We start from the raw sequence: 22,411 nt of genomic DNA on the forward strand, positions 1-22,411 counted from the left end.
GATAGATAAATAATAGATAGATACATAGATATATAGATAGATGATAGATACATAGATAGATGATAGATGATGATAGATTGATACATAGATGATCAGTAAATACATCATAGATAGATAATAGATGATAGATAAGTAGGTAGAGAGATAAATAGATAATAGGTAGATAGATGATAGATTGATAGATGATAAAAGATGATAGGTAGATAGATAGCTGATAGATAGATGATAGATGATAGAGAGATAATTGATAGATAAGTAGATAGATGATAGATAGATGGATAGATAGATGATAGGTAGATAGATAATATATTGATTGATAGATGATAGATGGATAGATGGATAGATGATAGATAGATAGATTGATAGATGATAGATGATAGATGGATAGATGGATAGATGGATAGATGATAGATAGATAGATTGATTGATAGATAGTAGATAGATTGATAGATAGATGATAGATAGATAGATGATAGAATAGAGAAATGATAGATGATAGAGAGATGATAGAGAGATAGATGATGGAAGACAGATAGATGATAGATGATAGATAGACAGATAGATATATGATAGATAGATAGATAGATGATAGATGATAGATAGATAAGCTGCTTTGCCATCTTGAACATTGTTTGTGCTACTTGCATATACTTTTCATCTTTTTTGTCCCCCGAGTGTGTTGGGCAAGGTTCCCTCAGAACAGTTTCTGAAGTAAGGACTGGTACACAGATATTTCTCAGGTGTTGATATGGGACTGTTAAGGTAATGGGGGAACCAGGACAGATTAGAAAAAAGCAAACAAAAGTGTCATCTCAGGCAGAGTGGGCTGAAGGAGGGCACCAAGGGAGCTTTGCAGTGTCAGTCATGTGCAGAGTTCCTATCCCAGTGGCTCTCATTCCAATGGACTTCCAGACATGGTTAAGCCCTGTTCCTGGGGAGGAGAATCCCCAGGCTGGAAGGGCAAAGTGATAGCATTTTAGTCTTGCAGCTCTGGTATTTTACATGCTGCACAGTGACATAGACCTGCTGAATATGAATAAGTGTGAAAATGAGTGGAAAAGAGAGCTGGTAGGTAATACTGGAGTGGTTAAATTACATTCAAGAAAAGATGATGAGGAGTGTGATAAAAACTGTGAGAAACCTAAAAATAATTTTCCACGTACTTCAGAAGAGGGGAAAAGCCATGTGCCCAAGATCAAGCTGACCAAACACATTGTCAGCTCCAAAGGATGCACAGCTGAGGCATAGAATTCTCATCACAAACTGAACAGTACAGGTACTATCAACAAGCAGAAATGAGCTGTCATTTCTCAAAATGTTTTGTAAAGGTTAACTTTTCCTTAAATTGAAAAGCTATATGCATTGGATGAATAGCATGAGGTATTACCAATTTTAACTTAAAGTAATGAAAACGATCCATTTTTATAGGATAGTTTACTATACTGTCTAACATACTGTCATCAAAATTCACTAACTTATCAGACATCCTACTATATTAACCTACCATTTTCTAGTACATGTTTTATGGATTTTTAAAAATTTTGTAAGAGATAATTATGAAAATAATTATTTCTCTTCTAAGTAAGAAATGTGACTTCCTTTTCCTGTATATGCCACATATCCATATTCAGGAATATTGAAGCACACTAGAAAGTTGGTGGAATTAGTCATCAGCTACCTGATGAGGTGAGGTAGTATTTTCCGTGCAGTTATCACCTCAAAGGTTTAGTTCCCTCATCTAGCTACACAGAGTTCCACTTACCTCAGAAAGGGTTCCAACATATAATTTTAAAACAGTCAATATCGTTGTCTTTTTATACGTCATATCTGATTATGTTTAAAGAAGCGGCAGATATACGGAAGATTTCTGATAGGCCCACCTTGGACTCTCAAATGAAGGCACAAAAATGAAGCCAGACTCCTCACACGACCACACGGCTTTGATGGGGACATTCACCCTTGCTTCACCTTTGTCTGTTTGGACACTTCATCCAAGAAAACCACAGCAGGAAAAGTTACTCAACAACTCTCATTTTTCAGGTGAGACAGTGACAATATCGTGAGTGTAAGTGATGTGTCAGAAGACACAGCTAGTGCGGGACAGAGGGGGAACTGTGCAGTAGACCCTTAAAACACAGCTCTTCATCCTCCACACTTCTCTAGTGATGAAATACTTCACTGCTGGAAGATAAGAACCTTGTTCACTTTAGTTCAATCTACTAAACTCTAGCAAAAATAAACACTTCATACTTGAAAATGGCACTGAAAATGAAAAATTGTCTAAAGTAAAAAGCATTAATATTTATAATTAGTAATACTGCTGAAATTTCTGCTGTTTAAGGCTTAAGCTAAGGTGCTTTTGTAATATGATACCAAAATCCCAAGCAACAGCAACAGAAACAAAAATTAATAAAGTTTATTACCTGCAAATTAGAATTTTTTATACTACAATTGAGATTTTCAAGATTTTTTTTAATTTCTCACAGTATGAGAAAATTGTATGTCATTGCATATAGAAAGCACTCTTAAAACTCAACATTAAAAAGAGGACACAATTTAGAATTGTAAAAAATATCAGAACCATTTCCCCAAATATTTTCATAAAATAAATACTCAATATCTCTTGTCATCAGGATGATGAAAACCAGAATGGTCAAGTAATTGGTGTCTTCAAAACCTTTAAGATGGCTGTCCACAAAAACAGAGACAATAAAATTAACAAATACTGAGGAGGATATGGAGAAATTCTAACTCTTAAATGTTACCCGATCAACCATAAAATGTGTCTTCTACCTTGGAAAATAGTTTTATAATTCATCAAAAAGTTAAACAGAAATTTCATATGACCCAGTATTTCTACTTTGATCTATAAACTCAAAATATAGGGACATAAGTTCCCAAAAAAGCTTGTACACACAAATGTTCATATGTTACTCATAAAGCCTCAAAGTAGTATCCATCAACTGACAAGTAGATAAATAATATATCAATCAGCAATAAAAATCAATTCAATAATAGTAGGTGCTGTAATAAGGACAGACTTTGAAAACTATTGCAGTAAGAAGTCAGTCATAAAGTTTGTTGTGTTCCCCACTTACACAGAATATACAGACTAGGCGGTTCCCAGAGCCAGAAAATAGATTGGCTGAGGCCTGGTTGGGGAGGACAGAGGCAGTAAGGAAAAACGATGGTAATAGGGTGTCTTTTAAAGGAAACTAAAATGGTTTAAAATTGATTTCAATGACAGTTGTATATTTACATGAATAAATATGCTAAGCATTGAATCTTTAACTCTAAGAGATGGGTTAAATGGTTCACAAATTAAATTTACATGATAACTCAATGAATCTGCTTTTGAAAAATAGCTAAAGTTGAATATGACCCCAGAGGAATCTCCCTAAAACCTGTATTTGAGTTAATGATCCTTTCTCTGGTTGCTACTGTATACATTTATCTTAACATTGGAATTCTTCATTTGTCTGTCACTTTTGCTGCACTGAAAGAGCGTCGTTGTCTGAGACAAATTATTTATTTTTTACTAGCCAGAGTCTAACACAAAACTGGACCTCACTGCATTATTCCTTACCTTCAAATTGCCTTTTCCACATAAATTCAGAATAATTTTAGAATGCTGAATAGAACCCATGGACCAAAAAATTCCTCCCTTCCTCCCTATGTTCTAGAAAATCGATGGAATCGTTTTTCTTCTCAATGAGGGAAACATTTTGTGTTGAACATGTGTGTGAAAAGGATGTGTGCAAGAGCACATGGTTGATGTTACTATTCAGAAGGGTAAAATGATAAAGGCCATACCACCTCAGATCCACTTTATATTTTTATTGGTGATATTTTATAAATCAACACAAGCTCGTATAATTGCCAAATCCCTATTAAGCTTTAAAAACACTGTTAATTCACTCTTTTTTTTTTGTCTAGGTGTACTTGGAAGGGTTGGATTGAGCCACTAAAACTTCATTATTCAAATACTGTTTTTTTTTCCTGAAGTATGTTCTTGTAAAACTAATCCCGTTAATAATGACTCCATATCATTTAATATGAGTGTTACATCTCAAGCTTTAAGTTACACTCATAAATTGATTTTCCACTCAGAATTCTACTTGAGGAAAAGAGAATGTCCTCTAATTCAGTGATAGGCAAGAGGTCTGAACTTCTCTGAACTGCTTTCTCTCCCCAAATCTTATTCTATGCCATATAAAACATAATTGCTCTGCTTTCTAAATTTCTTTTATTATTTTTATTTTATGTGTATGTGTGTATTGCCTGCCTACATGTAAGGGCACAGTGTCATGCAGTGCCTACAGAGGTCAGAAAAGGGTGTCAGAGTCCCCTGGAACTGGAGTTACAGATTGTTGTTAGCTGCCATGTGGGCACTGGGAATCAAACCCAGGTCCTCCACAAGAGTAGCCAGGGCTCTTAAATGCCGAGCCATCTCTCCAGCCTCTGTGCTCTGCTTTTTAAGGTACTGAAAATAGAAGTCAAAGACCAAATAGCCCACTGAGACCTCTCAAAGATTGCTCCTTTGAAGAACAATCATGCTTTCATTGGAGGCAATAATGTCTTATACACCTCCCTGCACCTGAAGAATTTTTGAGGTTTTTCTGTCTCTTTTGTATGCCTGTGGGGTATATATGTTGTAGTGGGGATGGGCAGCAAGAGCTGAACCTCCTCTGTTAGCTACACACCACCTTATTTTTGAGACAAGGTATCTTACTAGTTGACTTGGAACTGACAGATTAGGGTAAAATGACTGGCCATTGAACCCAGGGATTGACTTGTCTTTGGCTCCCCAGACTGGAATTCCAAGTGTATACCACCATATCTGGATTTTTCTCTTTGTTTTAACATCAGTACTAGGGATCAAACTGAGGTCCTCAGGCTTACAAGGCAAACATTTACTGACTGAACTTTCCCTAAGCTAAGTTAACTTAATGGTGTGCTGCTAAGTAGAAAACACTGGCATATCTCATAGTTTATATATGAGATATTTATAAGGCAATTTAGCATATGTGTGTGAATTGCTTTATACAATATTTTGATAGGCTAAATTAGTAAAAACACACAATAATCATGAAAACAACCATGGAGTGAGTTGCATACATTTTATTATCAGTAGTCTCTAAAATGTCAGTTTTTGCAATTAGCTCCCTTGGTGGAGGAAACAAAGCTTTTCTTATCGTATAATTATTTGAGTTTCTATTTTGTTCCATTAAATACCAAAGTGGAATATTAGATACAGGGGTAATGACATAGTTTGAGGCTTGCTGACAACCCTGGGTTTGGCTTTGAGAGTGGGTAAGAGAGGACAGGCACGCTGAAGATGAAGATGAAGAGGTGGTCTCCTCGCCTCCCTCGCTGCTCATTTTAACTTTTTCTCTTGTTCTCTATCTACCCCGGGCTCTACTTCCATGTTGCACTCCTTTCTTTGTTTCTTTTCACCCACTTTAGTACCAGATGCTGCCTGAGCACAACCTCAGAGTAGACCTGGAAGAGCTGTTAGCCTTCATTCCAGTCTCCCTCTAGGTGCAAACATGTCATCATGATTCTTCCCCACAAGGGTTTCTGGCGACTGGAGGAAAGGATTCATACGAAGCACTTGGTGGCTACACAACTGAAGTTAGGGCTCCTTGATAGCGACTGATGATCTTTTCACACAGTTATTTTCTTTCCCACTCTTCTGTTTCTGATCTTCATCTCAATGCTTAATATGTGTGTTTCCCTTTTATACTCACTGAAGTAAAAATGCTAATCATATTTTGGTCCCTTCAAGGCTTTAGTTTGAGTGTACCTTACTGAAAGAACAGTTTATAAAGGAAAAGAAAGCATCGCTACTGATGGGTCCTTGAAGTATAAAAACTGGGGTATATGAAATGTGAAATCTTAGATACATAAGCCAAGAGATTGTTTACAGCAAACTAAGAAGTTACAATAAAAACAGTTTTGTGAGAGCTAGGTACCCATAATAGAGACAGAAAATTAGACATCTCAGGGAAAGTAAGGAACTGCTATGTGAGCATGGGGTGATGATTTATGAACATATTTTGAGAAGGAATCCTACTGATTCGTCCAGACGGTCATGGAAATTTATCCTCTTGACGTTGTTTCCCGAGTAGCTGGGGCTATGGGTATGCACCCCACACCCAGCTCTACAAGCAAATTTTTCTTAAAAATTAAATGATTGTTATAATTTATACAAAGCCCTTTTTATTTTCTCATATCGTTAGAGTTGCTGTATCCTAAAAGAGAAAACGATGACTGCTTTGCCTAAGAGATATCAGTAGAGCCAGCCATAGGAAGAACACGCGAACTCTGATTTGTATTGTTCTTGCTGCTGTTTGATGTTGGAGGACTTTTTCTAGGGTAGCACTTCCAGGACTTTCTCACACCACGGACTCTGTGTTTCCACAGGTTCTACTAAACTCGTTACTTCTCCTTTGCTACAGAGTTACCCCCTGCATAAAGGAGTGGTGCCACATTTGAAGCTTTTAGATTTCATCCATATTCTTTATCTTTTTTTGAAGAGTCCATACACAAACCTTTACATAGCCAACCAACACACTCGCTCGCACAATTTCCTGCAGTTTTATATGTATCTTCTTTTAAAAATTGGTAGTGGGGTCAATAGGGCAGAAATCACATTAGTGATTTTTCCAATTCGGTGTGTTTAAAGGATTAAAAATAAAAGGATGGAAAGAGTCCAGAAGTGAATCCGAAGCAACTGCCAGTAATAGAGTAGTGCTTATTCAAAGGGAGGCAGAGCCGGGCCTTTGTGGAGACACAGGAAGTTAAGGGTTGACATAGCAGGATTTGGAATCATTTTAAAGTTCCTTTCTCTAAAGTTTCTTTAAAAGTGTGGCTCTGAAATCTGTCATTTATATCCTATGAAGAGCCTGTGGCCTCACAGTTAATGTTAGGTTTCTCTCACAAGAGAGAAAGATGATGGGGCTGGAGAGATGGCTCAGCAGTTAAGAGTACCAGCTGCTCTTGCACAGGACCCAGGTTTGATTCTCAGCATCCACATAGAGACTACCAACCTTTAGTAACTCCAGTTCTGAGGGATCTGTTGCCCTCTTCTGACCTCTGCAGGCATTGGATCTCATGAGGGCACTTATATGCAGACAACGCACTCATACACATAAAATAAAAATAATAAATAAAATGGTTTTTAAAAAGAAGAAAAAGCTGAATGAGAAGAGCAACTCCCTTTTTATATGAAGGCAGTTTCTAGGACAGCTCTAGCCCTTGTGTGTTCTGTTTCCTCTACAAGATTGCCACCACAGAAATCACATAAGTAAATACACACCATGATTTTGGAAATCAAATTAGAAAAATCTATTTTCCTGGATCTTTCTGTTTTTTGGATGTATAGCCCCCCCAAGCACACCACATGCTCACAACATGTACACATTTATGGCCAGTCTATTTCAAGCTTGAGTAAAACTGTGCTTGTAATTCTCTTGCAGTGATCACTAACCCTCTGCAAAATAGTCATGTAGTTCAGTACTTTCCCTCCACTGGATTTTGACCAATGAACACTGTATAAGAGCTTCGTGTTACCTCTCTTCTCGTCTCCTGACACCTTATCCTTTGAGCTGCATGTGAAACAAGAGTCATGTACACGTGTCATGGGACAGTCTCCATCAACTTCTCTATGTTTCAATTCTTTTTCCTTCAATTATTTTATATTTTCTAGGCTTCTTATATCACAGCATCCTGGCTTCTTTCTCCCTGGTTTCATAAACAACGTATGTCACTATTATCAACATTGATATTTACACTTGTCTTTCTCAGTTGAGACACTTGCTACAACTGGTGTTCTCTATGGAACCACTTTAGTAAGCCAGGCAAAATCAAGATGGCAAATGCATGCAATAGCAAACTCTAGTACTCTGGAGAATGATTAGAAAAAAATGTACTACTTTCTTAAGAGCACAAATAACCTCAATATAGTGTTTAAGTGTCTAACATTGCTTAATGGAAAAGTCCATGGTACAAACTAAATGAAATAATGATGTAAACTGTGGTCCTCCTTCAAACAGCATCTTAAGTAGATACTTATGAACTTCTGAGTTCAGCCCCATGGCAGCCCTGCAACCGTGGAGCTTGTTATGGACTTTCATATTCCTTTAATGGAAATGGCCCCACACTGTGCTTGCACTTTTCCAGCTGTGGCAATATTAGTAATCAAGTCATAATGTAATAATCACAACTACAGGGAAATGCTGCCTGCTCTAATAGCTTGCAAAGGGAAAACACACTGATGGTTTTCCAGACTTTATTTCCTTGGTCTTTTCACTGTATATTGAATAAATCTTAACCTTCGGGGAAGACAGCCCCTCAAAAGCCCCTTTGCAACTGGGACACCTCATTTGCTTCTTATTCAAGTTTGTTCATCTGAATATTCACAGAGATCACAGATGCAGGGTGTTCATGTTACAATCTTAGAAGAACAGCACGCTCTGATCGAGGGCCTAGAATTTTACTGATTCTAGGGTTCCTCCTACTTTTAACATATTTTAGTAGCAGGTATTAACAGAGTGTGTTTCTGATCGATAGCTTACAATTTTCCAAACTCCTTTAAAATTGATCCTTTATAATGTTCTGAAATTTTTTGTAACAGTACTACTACTTAAAAGCTGTCTTTACTACTTCTTAGTATTTTCTTCCCTTAAATTTACTCAGCAAAGATACAGAGATACTGTAGAAATACAAGAGAGAGTAATTTTATGAAAAGCATCTTGTCCAACGCTTTAAAAAGAATTCAGATAAACTGATTGCTTAGACTATATGACTATACTCTCTTTGCATGGTATGAGGGAATAGACTTGTTAATGATAATTGATCATTTTCAAGTGGTCTTTAGCTTCTCTTATACACTACCCTAGTGACCCTCACAACTGAGGCTGCTAACTACCCTTGTTCTTGCCTTTCCTTGGCTACCTGTCCTGTGTGGAGCCAGCTGTGCTACACCCACACCATCTTCCACAACACCGCTGAATATTTTTTCTGAAAACTTAATGCTTACAAATTCAAATTATATTTTTCTCTTTATGATTGTTGTATATAACAGCTTAGATCCTTAACCACTGATTCTTGATAACTCTATTAATAGCTTATCCACTCCTAGAATTCATTCTTTATCACTGCCAGGAATGTTTAGGGAACATGGTAGAGTTATGATAACACATCATTATAGACCACGTCTTTTACACTCTTGTTTCTAAGTAAGAAATAATTATTCTGTTTGGACATCAAATGCGTTAGAGTTTTATGTGGAAGCAGCTGTCATGTTGTTTTCTCACTGATAACAGGGTTTCAGGATGAAATATTTATGAATTCCCCTATTGCTTCAATCTTGCCTTTTATGTTTAAAAATTATTTGATGAATATCAGACCTTTCTCTTTTAACATCATTCTTCTATAAATTCCTCAAAATTCCTTTTATGACAAACTTGCATATACATACACACACATATTCACTATTCACAAGACTATAAAATACACTACTTGGATACTTTGTCATACTGTGCGCTCTGCTTAAACACACAACCGTCTAAAAGTCAAGGCAAGGACAAAAGAAAGTATGACACTGCCCATAACCTATTTTTATTAATAAACCATATTTTTGACCTTCATCCTAAGGACCCTTAGAGCATTTGACCCACTAAAATCCTTTGCATTATTTAAGTGCTTTACCATTCATAATAAATAATAATAAAAGCAAAAGCAGAAAACCAAGATACCAGTGGACAGCACTGAAAAGATTAATATCTGAAAAAAAGAGATTTCTCAGATTTAATGTTCAAATTCATATTTCTGTGTTAGAAATAATCTGTAAAAATTGGCACTGGCCAGCTATGCATACAATAGAAAAAATATCCATAGACTATAATGGATTTAAATTGATAAAATTTCTATTTGTTAAATTTCTACTAAGAAGTCAGATCTCAGAAGGCACAACTATCAGTAAAGGAGAAGAATGACATAAATAATTAATACGTGATACAGAAAATATCAGATATCTTAAAATAATTAACAGTAGTGATGGATACAAATGAAAACAGTCAGCAAAATGAATTTAATGGATTTTAAATAATTTAATTTCCTTCTCAAGGAATTCAATTTTCTTTGTGATCTCCATTTTAAGAGTGATTTTCTCATTTAAAATATATTCATGTTGGTGTAATTGTGATTAAAACTTTGTTTTTATGTAAATGGCATCTACTTAGAGACCGAAAATACAACAATCAAAAATTGTATTTTTGTAGACATTTGAAATATGAATGTTTTTATCATAGAGAAAATGAGCTTCAACTATTTTATTTCTATTCTTTAAATTTTTAACACATTTTCATTTGTTTGTCCAGATTGTGTGTGTGTGTGTGTGTGTGTGTGTGTGTGTGTGTGCACATGCTCATACTTGTCCTTGGAAATCAGAAGAAAACTTGCAGGAATTGGATCTCTTCTTCCACTTGATGTGTGCATGGGAAACCAGACTCAGATCATCAGGGGGAAGGTGCTTGAGCCATCTTGCTGGACTTTGTCTTTTGTTCTTGAGACAGAATCTCAGATAGCCCAGGCTGGACTCAAACGTGCTACTTATTCAAGAATGGCCTGGAAGTTTTGATATCCCTGCTGCACTTCATGCACGCTAGGAGTCTAGGTATGTGGCATCAGCCCTGGTTTTGTGAGGAGATGGAACCCAGGTCTTCCTGAGTGCTAGGCAAACTCTGCTAAGTGAGTCCATCCACAGATCAATTTTAAGTCTTGTGTCCTCTGTCTTGACTGTTGTAACACAGACCATGATGTGCTAGGACTCCAAATGTAAGAGATACCTGTTAAACAGTTATTATTAAAAATTAAATGCTATGATCATATAATTAGATAAAATTTATTGAAATGAAATGTAATAGCCAGAGTTTATGACTTCTGAATAATTTCACTGAATCATATTATCAGTATTGTTGAAGTTAATGATCATATCTGTATGATAATAATAGCACTTAATGATTTTTAGCATCTTTCCTAACACTACATTCAATGACGTTATGGTGGCTGTTTGAAAACATTTCCATTAGTTATATGCATATAACAGAAAGTCAAATGCTACCAATCAAGGATTGTGTGGGTTTTTTTTCAGGTTTTTTTTTTTTTTAAGAATTACTTGTTAAAGGATGCCCAGTACATCACTGTATAATTGTGTCCTTTGGTAGCAACATGCAAAAGAAAAGACACATACATTAAAAAATATATTTTATTATTCTTATTTTATGTGTCTGCATTAATGTAAGTGCACTGGTGTCATTCAATGCCTGTGGCGGTAAGAAAGGGTTGGAGCCCCTGGAACTGGAGATAGGGACAGTTGTTAGCCACCATGTGGGTGCTGGAATTTGAACCATGTCCCCTGCAAAAGCAGTCAGTACTCTTACCCACTGAGCCTTCTTTACAGTCCCCTAAAAATTTTTTTATGAGAAAAAAATATTTTTTAAGTTAAGATAAAAGGTATTGGACAAGAAGATGATGCAATGCACACTAATCATAGAAAAAAGTTTAACATATTTGGAGTTTCATAAAATGTACAACTTAGAGTATAAACACCTTTCACAGTCCTGTAGGCTGACTGAGAGTACAGTGCAATATTGCTTACATTTCTCATTCCCATGACCAAATAACAGTAAGAAGCAGCTTAAGGACAGGAGGGCATATTCTGCTGATTACGGGAGTAGATATGTACAGCTCATCATGGCAGGGAAGGCTTGATGGCAGGACTATGGAGTATCTTGTCACATTTTGTCCACGGTCAGGAAGCAGGGAAGTATGAAACTTCTGAGCATTTTTTCCTTATTATTTGATCTGGACCAAAGACTCTTGAATGGTGTTACCAACTCAGGATGTATCTGTCTTCAGTTAAACTTTCTGGAAACCTCATCACAGACAGAGCCACAGCTGTTTCTCCTAGGTAATTCCACATTGAACAGTGATACAGGCTACAACTTTACTGTGTTCTAAAAACATGTTTGAAACAGTTACAAATTATTGCCCAACCAATATTTCCAGGCTACTTTGAATGAAGAAATAAACATTTCAAAGACCTATTTACTACTTTTGTTTACTGCTTTTTAATGAGGAAGTCTATAATTGCAGTTTCACTTGCTGAAGATTTCAGAACAGAAAAAAAAATTGTTGAAGAATTTTAATGACATGGGAGTTTTTAGCCAGTGTGTTATAGATGGATCCCAGAAGTACAAATATAGGAGCAGTTTCAGAAATAGCATCTCTGCTCTTTCAGAATAACTGTAGTTATTAAATTATTCTGCAAGGGCACCTTGACTTACAGAACCTGCTTCTTGATTTTCTTTATGAGTTCAAAAAATAGTAATAGAGGTAAATCTTTTTAATTAAAAAGTACTGAATACCTTCACCTTATGCAAGTCTGCTACAAAATTGGATATAACTGAAGACTTAAGCTTTTCCTCAGAAACAGGCTGAGGTGGTCACAAATTGGTACTTACCGATAAGGTCCTTATCCTTAATGTGAGCCCAGGGTTGAATTTTTATGAATGAAAAAATGAAACATTATGACAATCAGTGAAAAATGGTTAAAGGTTAGGATACAGTAAATAAATTAATTTTCCAGTTCAGTGTAATGGATGGTTCACAATGTTGCTTTGTGAGTGAATATTTGCAAAGGCAAATCATATTCAGACAGAAAGGCAAATGTGATGCTTTTGCTGTTGGAATGTGATCACCATCATGAGATGAAGTGTGAGAGCTGAACTGGGGTCTACTATGGGGAATCTGCACTTTTCAGAGACTTCGCATATCTAGCAAACACAGTAAATGCTGACAAAACAAATAACATTTACTGGTCATTCCACTTTCTAAGAATTGATTATTTAGTAAGGACTTCACTGAAAGAGAGAGAGAGAGAGATAGAGAGAGAGAGAGAGAGAGAGAGAGAGAGAGATGAATCAGGAGTGACAGCAGGACCACATCAGATATCTTTCTAATTCTCAGCAAGAAAACAGAAATCACAGATTCATTTTCTAAGGACTTGAAAAACGTCACCCCACACTACTATTAAATTGTATCCTGTATTATTTCTTTTAGTGATCATTTCAATGAGCCCAAAAGATTGTAGGCAAAAACCCAACCAGATGAAAATCTTATCCTCTGAATCCAAATACTTAAATGATCCTTGATATTGTATGATATGAAGACATAAAGGAGAAAATTCCTATTTATTGAAACAATTTTGCAATGCTGGATTCCTGTGCTTGAACTTAGAGAATTTGAAGCAATAGCATCAGCAAAGCTGGGTGTCGCCAGGATGATACTCCCAGGACCACAGAGGAGAAATAATGCTCATGATGGGCCTTCCCCCACAGTCTAAAACTCAGGCTGGTACTGGACTTGGTAGGTCAGCTCATGCTGGCAACACCTACAGCGATTTAAAGTAACATGTGGAATGATTAATAGCTTACCTGCAACATGAAATTTGAATGTCAAGGAGGCAATTTCATTCTTGAATTTGAACATTCTTGTCTTGCTGGAAAGCAGTAAGGAAAGAGAAATTTCAGTAGAGATGCAGATGTGATTCAATACCTCAAGGTATTAGGTTTTCAAAGTTTCTTTTTTTCATCTCCTTGAGGGTAAAGTTCAAAATATGAAGGTCTGTCAACTCAGTGTCTGGTTCTTTTTGCCCCTTCTTCCATGGTCTGTCTTGATCATAGATGGCCACCATTGTCTTTAAAAAAATAATAATGTTTATTTATTGTATGTGCATGAGTGTCATGCCAGAATGTTTGCAGGTTTACCCATGTCATGCAGTGCCTGCAGAGGCCAGAAGGGGGCATCAGATCCCCCAAAACTGGAGTTATGGCCGTTGTTAGATGCTGTCTGGGTGCTGAGATTTGAACCTGGGTCTTCTGCAAGAGTAATCAGTGCTCTTATCCGCTGAACAACCCCTCCAGACCTGCAACATTGTCTTTTGACTGCACATTTCTAAAAATTCCCAATTCAACTTCTGCCCTAAATATTGTGCAAATATCTATCCCTCTGTCTGTCCATCTATCTATCTATCTATCTATCTATCTATCTATCTATCTATCATCTATCTATATCTATTCATGACCCAGAGAAGGAAATATTAGATTTTGCATTTGTGCTTATTTTCTTCATCCCTTTCAATTTTATGCAAGTTTTACAATGTATGTGACATTTAATGAAATTAAAATATGTAGGTTGCAGATTCAAGGTCAGCCAGTGAGTAAGAGCTTCAAACACATCTGAGAAAATTGCAAATGAAACCAGGTGAGTCATGTTGACTTGTTTATTTATGGTGGAGAAGTTGAGACTCACACTTGGGTTGTCTAGGCACCAGATTGGTGCTTTTAACCACCATTCTATGCCTCTTTCCAAATGCACAGTCCCAATGGAAAACTTCCAAATAAATGAATACACAGTTTTAGGGAACATTATTTATTAATAAGGCCATAGAGGTAAATCCAATGGTCCACCTTGGTGTGTTCTTTCTGGTTTGAGAAAAGCCTTTGCCTTCAAGTATTTAATCTGTGTGCTTCACTTAAATTGACACGTTCTGTAAGTAATCTTGGGTCCCTGCTTTAGGCCACTACTGTGGGTGTCTATGTTATGTAATAAATTTCATGACATCACTTTTAATAATTTTAAGCTCACTCCTGCACCATTTAGTTTCAGCCTACTTAGTGAGTGTCCCCTTCTTTACGAGTAATTCAAAGATTCAAAAAAATTGGAGAAAAAGAAATCTCCACTAGTACATTTAGAACAGTCTGTTATAGTTTAAGATTCTTGATTAGTTTCCATCCCATAGGCAGGTGGGTACACAGGATGAGGAGGCCTCATTTAAGGAAGGAGGTTGGTTTCTTTCATCTGAGCATGGCAAGTGCCTAGGTGCTTATGCATAGACAACAGAGGAAGAGTCATTCAGAAAATATCAAGTGTAAGGAAGAAAAGTCTTTTTTAAAGTGAGATTTCTTCCTAAAGGTATTTTTGTTACTGTGCTTGGCATCTTGTTAATAAAAAAGCATTACTTGGGCTATTTTAGGTCTAGTCAGCGCACTTGTGTGATTAGCAGTGTGACTCGGGCCATCTGCTTTAATGTCTGATGATGTATCCTTGCTGTTTTTAGCAGATGAAATCTTTCAAGCAGCAGTTCATGAAACTCCATTCTTACTTTCTTATGCATCACTTTTTCTTTCCTTATGACAACCTTCGGTCTATCCCAGAGCTTATTTGACACCCGACTTTGATCATAAGTTTAAGATGAAAAAGGTGTAGTTAGTAAAATAGAGACCTTGTAATTGTAAATATTCCAGATGAATGTCAACTTATCCATTCCAGTTTATCTTTCCATTTTGTTTTGATTCAAACCCCAAATTCACAGTTTTTAATAGCTTGGAGAATGTGATATTAAGGAAGATCTATAATGTGCTGCTAGGTATAAATAAGGATATTTATAATTTGTTAATTTATCTTTCCTTTTAACTTTGCTTTTCCAAGGCCTCTGAAATCTCTCAAGCCTTTCTGGCTCTCACTGTCGTTACTGTTACACTGAAGCACTTTTCCTTATTTCACTCTTGTCCATATTATTAACTCAGTGGGCTAGAATGCTAACAGTTTTAAATAGCCCATTGGTTGTCATAGTAACTGATATTAAGGCTAAATCTATCTCTTGGGTTTCACACTTAAATCATTGCCTGTATTTGCATCCTTTATTAACTTCCTGGACTGACCACAGGGTTTTGCTCCCCACCCCCAAATCTTGAAAACTTAAGTGTACTTGAAATGATCTAGTGGCACCTAGTTTTAAAGTGTGGCAGTATCTTTCAGAGCCAGTAGAGTTTAAACAAATGGATGGTCCAGAGAATCCCTAGAGGGATGCTTATAAAATGCTGCAGGGGCTGTAATACAAGGTTTATTTTTTATGTCTAAATATTGTGCTTATGTACTGTGAGTATTTTCTATGCTCTTCATTTTTCCCTTCTTTACATGTCTCTGTAATGTTCTTTATAATGTTTCCTTAAAAACTACACTCTGGGTACTCAGGATAGGAAATGTACATCATAGGCATCATAGGAAGGCTTTTTAGGAAAGATGACTCAGACAGACCCTGCTCCCTGCTCTGTTCTTGTGTGGCTGTTACTTTCCTGTCTGTGGACTCAGGGAAGAGTTTGCTTCATGCCTGGCTCCTTTCACCTCTCTTGCATTACTTTTAAATTGTGCGTGCATGTGTGCGTGTGTGTGTGTGTCCTGGGTTAAACATGCAAAATTTCACTACAGTGCTAAGGAATCTTACGGAAGGTGTGTGTGTGTGTCCTGGGTTAAACATGCAAAATTTCACTACAGTGCTAAGGAATCTTACGGAAGCAAAATACACAACAAATGAAGAAAAAAAAGGCACTTAAATTCTACCTTACTTCACATGCTAAATCATCTTGCATGCAATTCAAGTGATCCATTGCTCTCAGCTGGAATGTGCAATCCTTCTGTCTGGCTATGTCACCTTGTTTGGGGGACCATACCATCTTTCATTCCCATCCCAACCACCAGTTTTTTTCTAGCTAGTACCATTCAATGTTGAATGAATTTTCTTAGCTCCCTTGGTGTCTGGAGACACCATTGTTTTCTGCCCAGGCTTCCCATCCACCCCCAGTTTAAAGAAGGAGGAACTCTATTATCAGCAGCACCTAACTTGCTGAATATGTATGAGATGTTCTGATCCTTAGATCATCTTGTCAAAGTCTCTTATATAATAGATTGGTGGTGACACTAAGTCCTCTCCTCCCCAGTCCCCAGCTCTGAAACTAGCCCTTTTTCTGTGCTTAATATTCAACATCCTGCTTACTTCCTGGGTCCCTTTCTACTCCCCCAAATTCCTTAGGCTTCAAATTTTATCTTTCTATCTCTTCTACAGTCTTATCATCAATTCCTTATCTTCTTAAATCACTTTTATTCTAAAAGGTCTTACTAAACAGAAAAAGAGATGTGCCATGGAGATTGTGTATGTATAATGTACTAGCAATACTTAGCATAGTGTTAAACATGTAACATTGAAATAATGTGTTCTGTAGGATTTCGAACAATACCACAAAGCAGAAGGTGTTTCATTTATAAATATGACTTAGAAAACCTGAGTTAAACAAAGAAGAGGTTTCTATCTCTGAGACTTTCCCTATGTTCTTTTCACAATGATGATGACTGAGAACTCTGTGACTTAGGGGAAATGCAGAAACAGCATTTCCAAAACATGTCTACCTCATAAACATCCCCAGGTTTCCAGTCATGGAGTTTGATGGTTTGTTTCTTTTATAGCAACTTTCAAGCCAAAGTGTGTGTGGAAAAATGGTTCTAAGGGAATCAAACTTAATGCCTTTAACCTCCAAGTGTTCCAAGTGTTTGCTTTACTGAAATTGATTCACCTGGTAAAGAGTTGATGGTGTTTAAGTTCTCTATGTCCACCCTCAATAATCACTCTTATTCACTATACCATGGAGGGAAATGCATTTAGCAACCTTAATCTTATTGTTGATACATTACTCCAGAGTAAAAAATTTGGCAAAGCACCAGACAAACTGGACTTGTTCTTGGGTGTAGAAAAAAAGAGTGACTTTTAGGTTTGAGTAACAGATGCTTCTGCAGCTAAGGTGATTTTTTTTTATTGTTTTGACATTCAGTAGCATTTAAGATAGACCTAGTGGAATAGTCAGCTAATAAGTTAATGGAAACATATGTGTGTGAGTGCGTGTGTGTGAGTGTGTGTGTGTATGTGTTTGTGTGCATATGTATGTGTACGTGTGTGTGTGTGTAGCACTATATGGTATCCTTCCATTTCCTCGGGGAATTATCTGTGAGTCAAAATTCTCATAAACTTGCATAGGTGAGCAAGTTTCTTGGTTTTAATTAGAGAAATGAAGAATATAAATAAGGAACATGCTGAAGCCCCTATTACTAACAATATGTCATGGACACATGAGCTTGCAAATTCATTAGGAAATGCCTCTATTTAGCTGATGAAGACATGTATTTCCAGTCAACACTTTCCAAATTATGTACCGTATTTATGTTGTTTTGCTCAACTGTGCTCTAATATAATTGTAGTGATAATTCAGAGGTGCATCTGAATACCAAAAATATGCTCATAATTCTCTCCCAGCCAATGTGAAAATGGACAATAAATTATTTTTAAACACATAGACTTACTGCATTAACAGAAGATTCTGTAGCTAAAGAGGAATGAAGTATAATCTAAGAAGAAAAGTTAAAGTAAATTTCTAGATTTTAACGAAGTCTGTAATTTCATATTTTAAAATAATTGTTTTTTTTTTAATTATGTGTGTGTGGGGGGGTTGGGAGTAATAACGCACATGAGTGCAGGTGATCTCAGAGGCCAGATGCTTTTGATTGCCTGGAGCTGGGGTTACAGGCAGTTGTGAGCTACCTGGACTGTCTTCAACCAAATTCATTCCACACATCTCTTTCTCTCCCAGGCTGTACCCTCTGTCTCCTGATCTTTCGGATGTAATTCATCTCTTCTCCCACTTCACTTCTGTTTGTGGCTCAAATTGTAACTAGATAACAATTTTTGTGAATTTTTTTGCATGTTGTAAAATATTTTGCCCCATTTATTTTGAAAATATTAAATCAATCCAAATAAGATTTAGTGAAGAAAGAAAATATTCTACTTAAAATCTTAACTGAGTGGAATCACTCATTATGGAGTACCAGACTATCCTTCTCAAGAAAGGCCTTTAGTTCAGTGTAATATCTTGTGCGTGTGGATAAACTGAGTACCAGAGTGCATGGTACGGTTGACAAAAAGAATAAAATAGCAATTTCAAGTGGAAAAGTTGCTGGTAGGCTGGAGAAAAGTGGATAGAAAGTCAAGGAGTTAGATAGGAAAGAGAAAGTGTGGCGTGAAGTTAAGCCATGTTGGTAACACTATTCGATAAACCCCTTGAGTAGAGAGTGAAAATGACTGAAAGATTTAGGGTGACAGATGAGCATCTGGTATTTCACTTGGCTATCAAACCTCAAGGCCTGCTTCCAGTAACTCACTTTGTCCAACACGAGTCTACCTCCTAGAAGCAACTTCCTAGAAGTTCCATGCCCTTTCAAAACTGCTCCATTAGCAGAGGACCAAATGTTCAGAGACGTTAGCCCCTGAGAGACATTTCACAAACAACAACACATGTTCCTTTATCGAGGAATCACTTTCACTTTTGGTCTTTTTCCTTCTTACTGGTCAATGCTTTCTATATTCAAGTATATGATCATGTTTAGCATTTTGATATGTGCTTGACTTTGAATTCAGGTTATCCCTCCTTGAAGCCCAACCCTACTAAGTTTCAGTTCTATTCGGCTTTACCAAGAAACTTGATTACTTCATACTTCAGTTTCCTGATCTTCAGATTAGGTGATCAAGGCAAGTATTTCATAGTGTTATTAATAATAAATTAAATAACATCTATAAAGTTCTTTAAGAAACATCATTGAGCTGGCTATGGATTACATTTTTGTAATCCCAGGATTCAGAAGTCTGAGGCAGTAAGACTGTGAGACTGAGGCCAGCCTAACTGACATAGCAAGATACTTCTTCAAAGAAGAAAGAAAGAAAGAAAGAAAGAAAGAAAGAAAGAAAGAAAGAAAGAAAGAAAGAAAGAAAGAAAGAAAGAAAGAGAGAGAGAAAGGGAAAGGGGGAGGGAGGGAGGGAGGGAGGGAGAGAAGAAGGAAGGAAGGAAGGGAGGGAGAAAAAAAGAAGGAAGAAAAGTCATGTTTACATGAAGTTAGAGCTATATGGTTGATTGCCATTGTTTTCTTAAGCAAACTGCAAAAATGTTAGAATACTTAGGTGAGCTTTCAACTAGATATTCAGCTATTTTAACACGTAGAAATGTTTTCTACTGGAAATAAGTGTACTCTTACAATCGTATATGTTTACAGAAATCCTTCTACTATTTAGCCATAATTATGCAACTTGTTTCTTTTTTCCAACAGCTTTACCGATTGCTTCATTTTTCTACTTAAAGTACATCCTGCACAAATTTTCATGTTGGACCATGTACAATTTTCTCTTCTGTCATACTTATTAAGGAGTGAGAAATAATTTTGAAGGCATTTTTCAAATTTCTTTTAAAAAGCATGTGGCCTACAATCTTCTACAGTGTGTCATAGTCAGCACCAGCTTATTTTATAGTTGCTTTATTTACATTTACTCTTTCACCCCCTAAAAGAAAAAATAGTTCATATTAATAATAGAGTGTTTTTTAGTAGAAAAAGCCTAAAACCTATATAATCAACAGCATAATTAAGTGTAAGTATTGCAATCTTTTAGTTGCCAGTTAAAATAATGATTGAATACAAGCATCAGGATATTACATTATAAAGTTTTTAAAATTGAAAACCAGAATGGAGGGGTGTTCAGTAAATACCTCATTGGAAGATAAATAGCAGCTCATCAACCAAGAAGGGAGAGCGAATACTGGCTTTAAACCTAGTATTCTGACAACTGAATGAAATATGATTTATAGCACAAAATCAATTCTTTTCTTCATTAAAGGCTTATGAACTGCACCGCCAGTTACCTCTGCGCATGGCTGGTATGACAGTGCTTCCACAATGAGAGAATTGGTTTAAAGTAAGAGAAGAAATTAGAGTACTCTTTCCCAACTTGGTAAAGTTGAATGGTCAGCTTTTTCTCTTTCCAACAAAAGATGAAGACATATATTTAAAGTAAAAGGGCAAAAAAATCATCTCCAAGCATATGAGAAGACAGTAAATGTAAACACTGTAAGAAGTAAACATCTTCCTGACAATGTCAACGTACACTCTGCCTTCGTCATCTGCCACAGCATGCCCACAACATTAGAAACATGGTATAAATACTTCAGGCATGATACCTGAAGATACTTTTTATCAGAAGGGAATTTTCAAAATTCTAATATCCCCATTGAAATAATACAGTACATCACCATAAAATGAAAATCATACTTGGCAGGTAACGAAAACAGCATAGAATTCTCAAGCAGTTTTTAGTAATCTAATCTTGAATTAAATGTCTAAGGAACAAATTATTTAATAAGTAAATATGCACGTGAAGCAAATAGATAATTCTCAAAAAGGTGTGGTGGAGGCAGACCCACCTGTAGTGTAAACATTACAAATGGAAGGAGACCATCTTTAGTTTGAGGCAGCCTGGGCTATATAGTGGGTCCAAGAGACAGAGAGGAAAAAGAGAGAGGTATGAATTACCAATAATACATGATACATTATCTTTAACTATTGTAGAAATAAAAATCAAAACTACATTGAGAATCTACATCACCCCAGTAAGAAGGTCTATCATCAAGAAAACAAAAAACATAATTTCCTAACAAGCAATGTTGATAAGAGCTTGTACACTATTAGTGATAATGTAAGCTAGTCTAATGCCAGTGGAAATCATTGTGAAAGTTCCTTAAAATTTTAATATATGCGTATATATATTTAAATTTTATTTAATATCTCTATTAGTGTTTTGTCTGTATGTATGTAAGTACGTCACATGCATGCAGTGACTGCAGAGGGTATTGGATACCTTGGAAATGGAGTTGCAGATGTTTGTCAGCTACAATGTGGGTCCTGAGAACTGAACCCAGGTCCTCTGCAAGAGCAGCCAGTGCTCTAAACTGCTTAGTCATCTCTCCAACCTAATTGTCACAGCATATACAAGACTGCTTGAGTTCAAGCCAGACAAAACCCCAGCATAGAGGCAGGGAGGTGGATACAAAGCCTCAACCTGAGCTAAGAAACTATGGGCAAGTGATAGCTGCTGGGAGAGGGAGTCAGTTTTCTTTAAGGTGTGACACTGGGTAGCTTAGCCAGGCTTTAGTGGATGCATTATGGGACCCAAATTAAATTTGTTAGGCCTCTCAATAAAGAAAAACAGAGAACATGAAATTGAGCAGGGGACAGTAAGCGGGTTTACAGATAGGGGAAGGGGATTTGCATATGAGAAAAATATGTTGTGTTTGCCTAGTGCTATTTTCTTATTTTAGGAATGAAAAACTTATTTAGAAGGTAAAAAACTCAAGTATTTTTTGAGAACATGTAGGAGGAGGCCAGGCACTAGGAAGGGAATAGTTTACCTGGCAACTTCATTTCACTTGTATAGCTATGGCTAGCACTATGTGAGCACCAAGCAAAAGAATAGTCAGTGCGTTACTTGCTTAAAGAACATGGAATTATCTCTGAATTATGCCCATAATAGGCCTTGAAATAGCAAATATTTATGTAAAAACTGTTCCTCACAGTCAGTCTTTTTTTCAGTACTGGACATTGTGCCAGGTCCTTGCACACAGGAAGCAAGTCCTCTATC

At 36.5% G+C, this 22,411-nt stretch overlaps 1 protein-coding gene across 3 annotated transcripts in view; it reads left to right on the forward strand.

The window, feature by feature from the left end:
- Positions 1-22,411, forward strand: part of Mdga2 (MAM domain containing glycosylphosphatidylinositol anchor 2) — an 899,633-nt gene that overhangs the window by 421,296 nt on the left and 455,926 nt on the right. The window contains exon 2 of one of the 3 annotated variants that reach the window (XM_029561984.1): positions 1,844-2,040. The exons of the other annotated variants lie outside the window; for them this stretch is intronic. The gene's annotated coding sequence lies outside the window, so the exon portion shown is untranslated. The remainder of the gene's footprint in view (positions 1-1,843; positions 2,041-22,411) is intronic. 3 annotated transcript variants of the gene reach the window in all.

The sequence above is a fragment of the Nannospalax galili genome, unplaced genomic scaffold (assembly GCF_000622305.1).
Source record: "Nannospalax galili isolate Female #2095 unplaced genomic scaffold, S.galili_v1.0 scaffold253, whole genome shotgun sequence".
Classification (NCBI taxonomy): Eukaryota; Metazoa; Chordata; class Mammalia; order Rodentia; family Spalacidae; genus Nannospalax; species Nannospalax galili.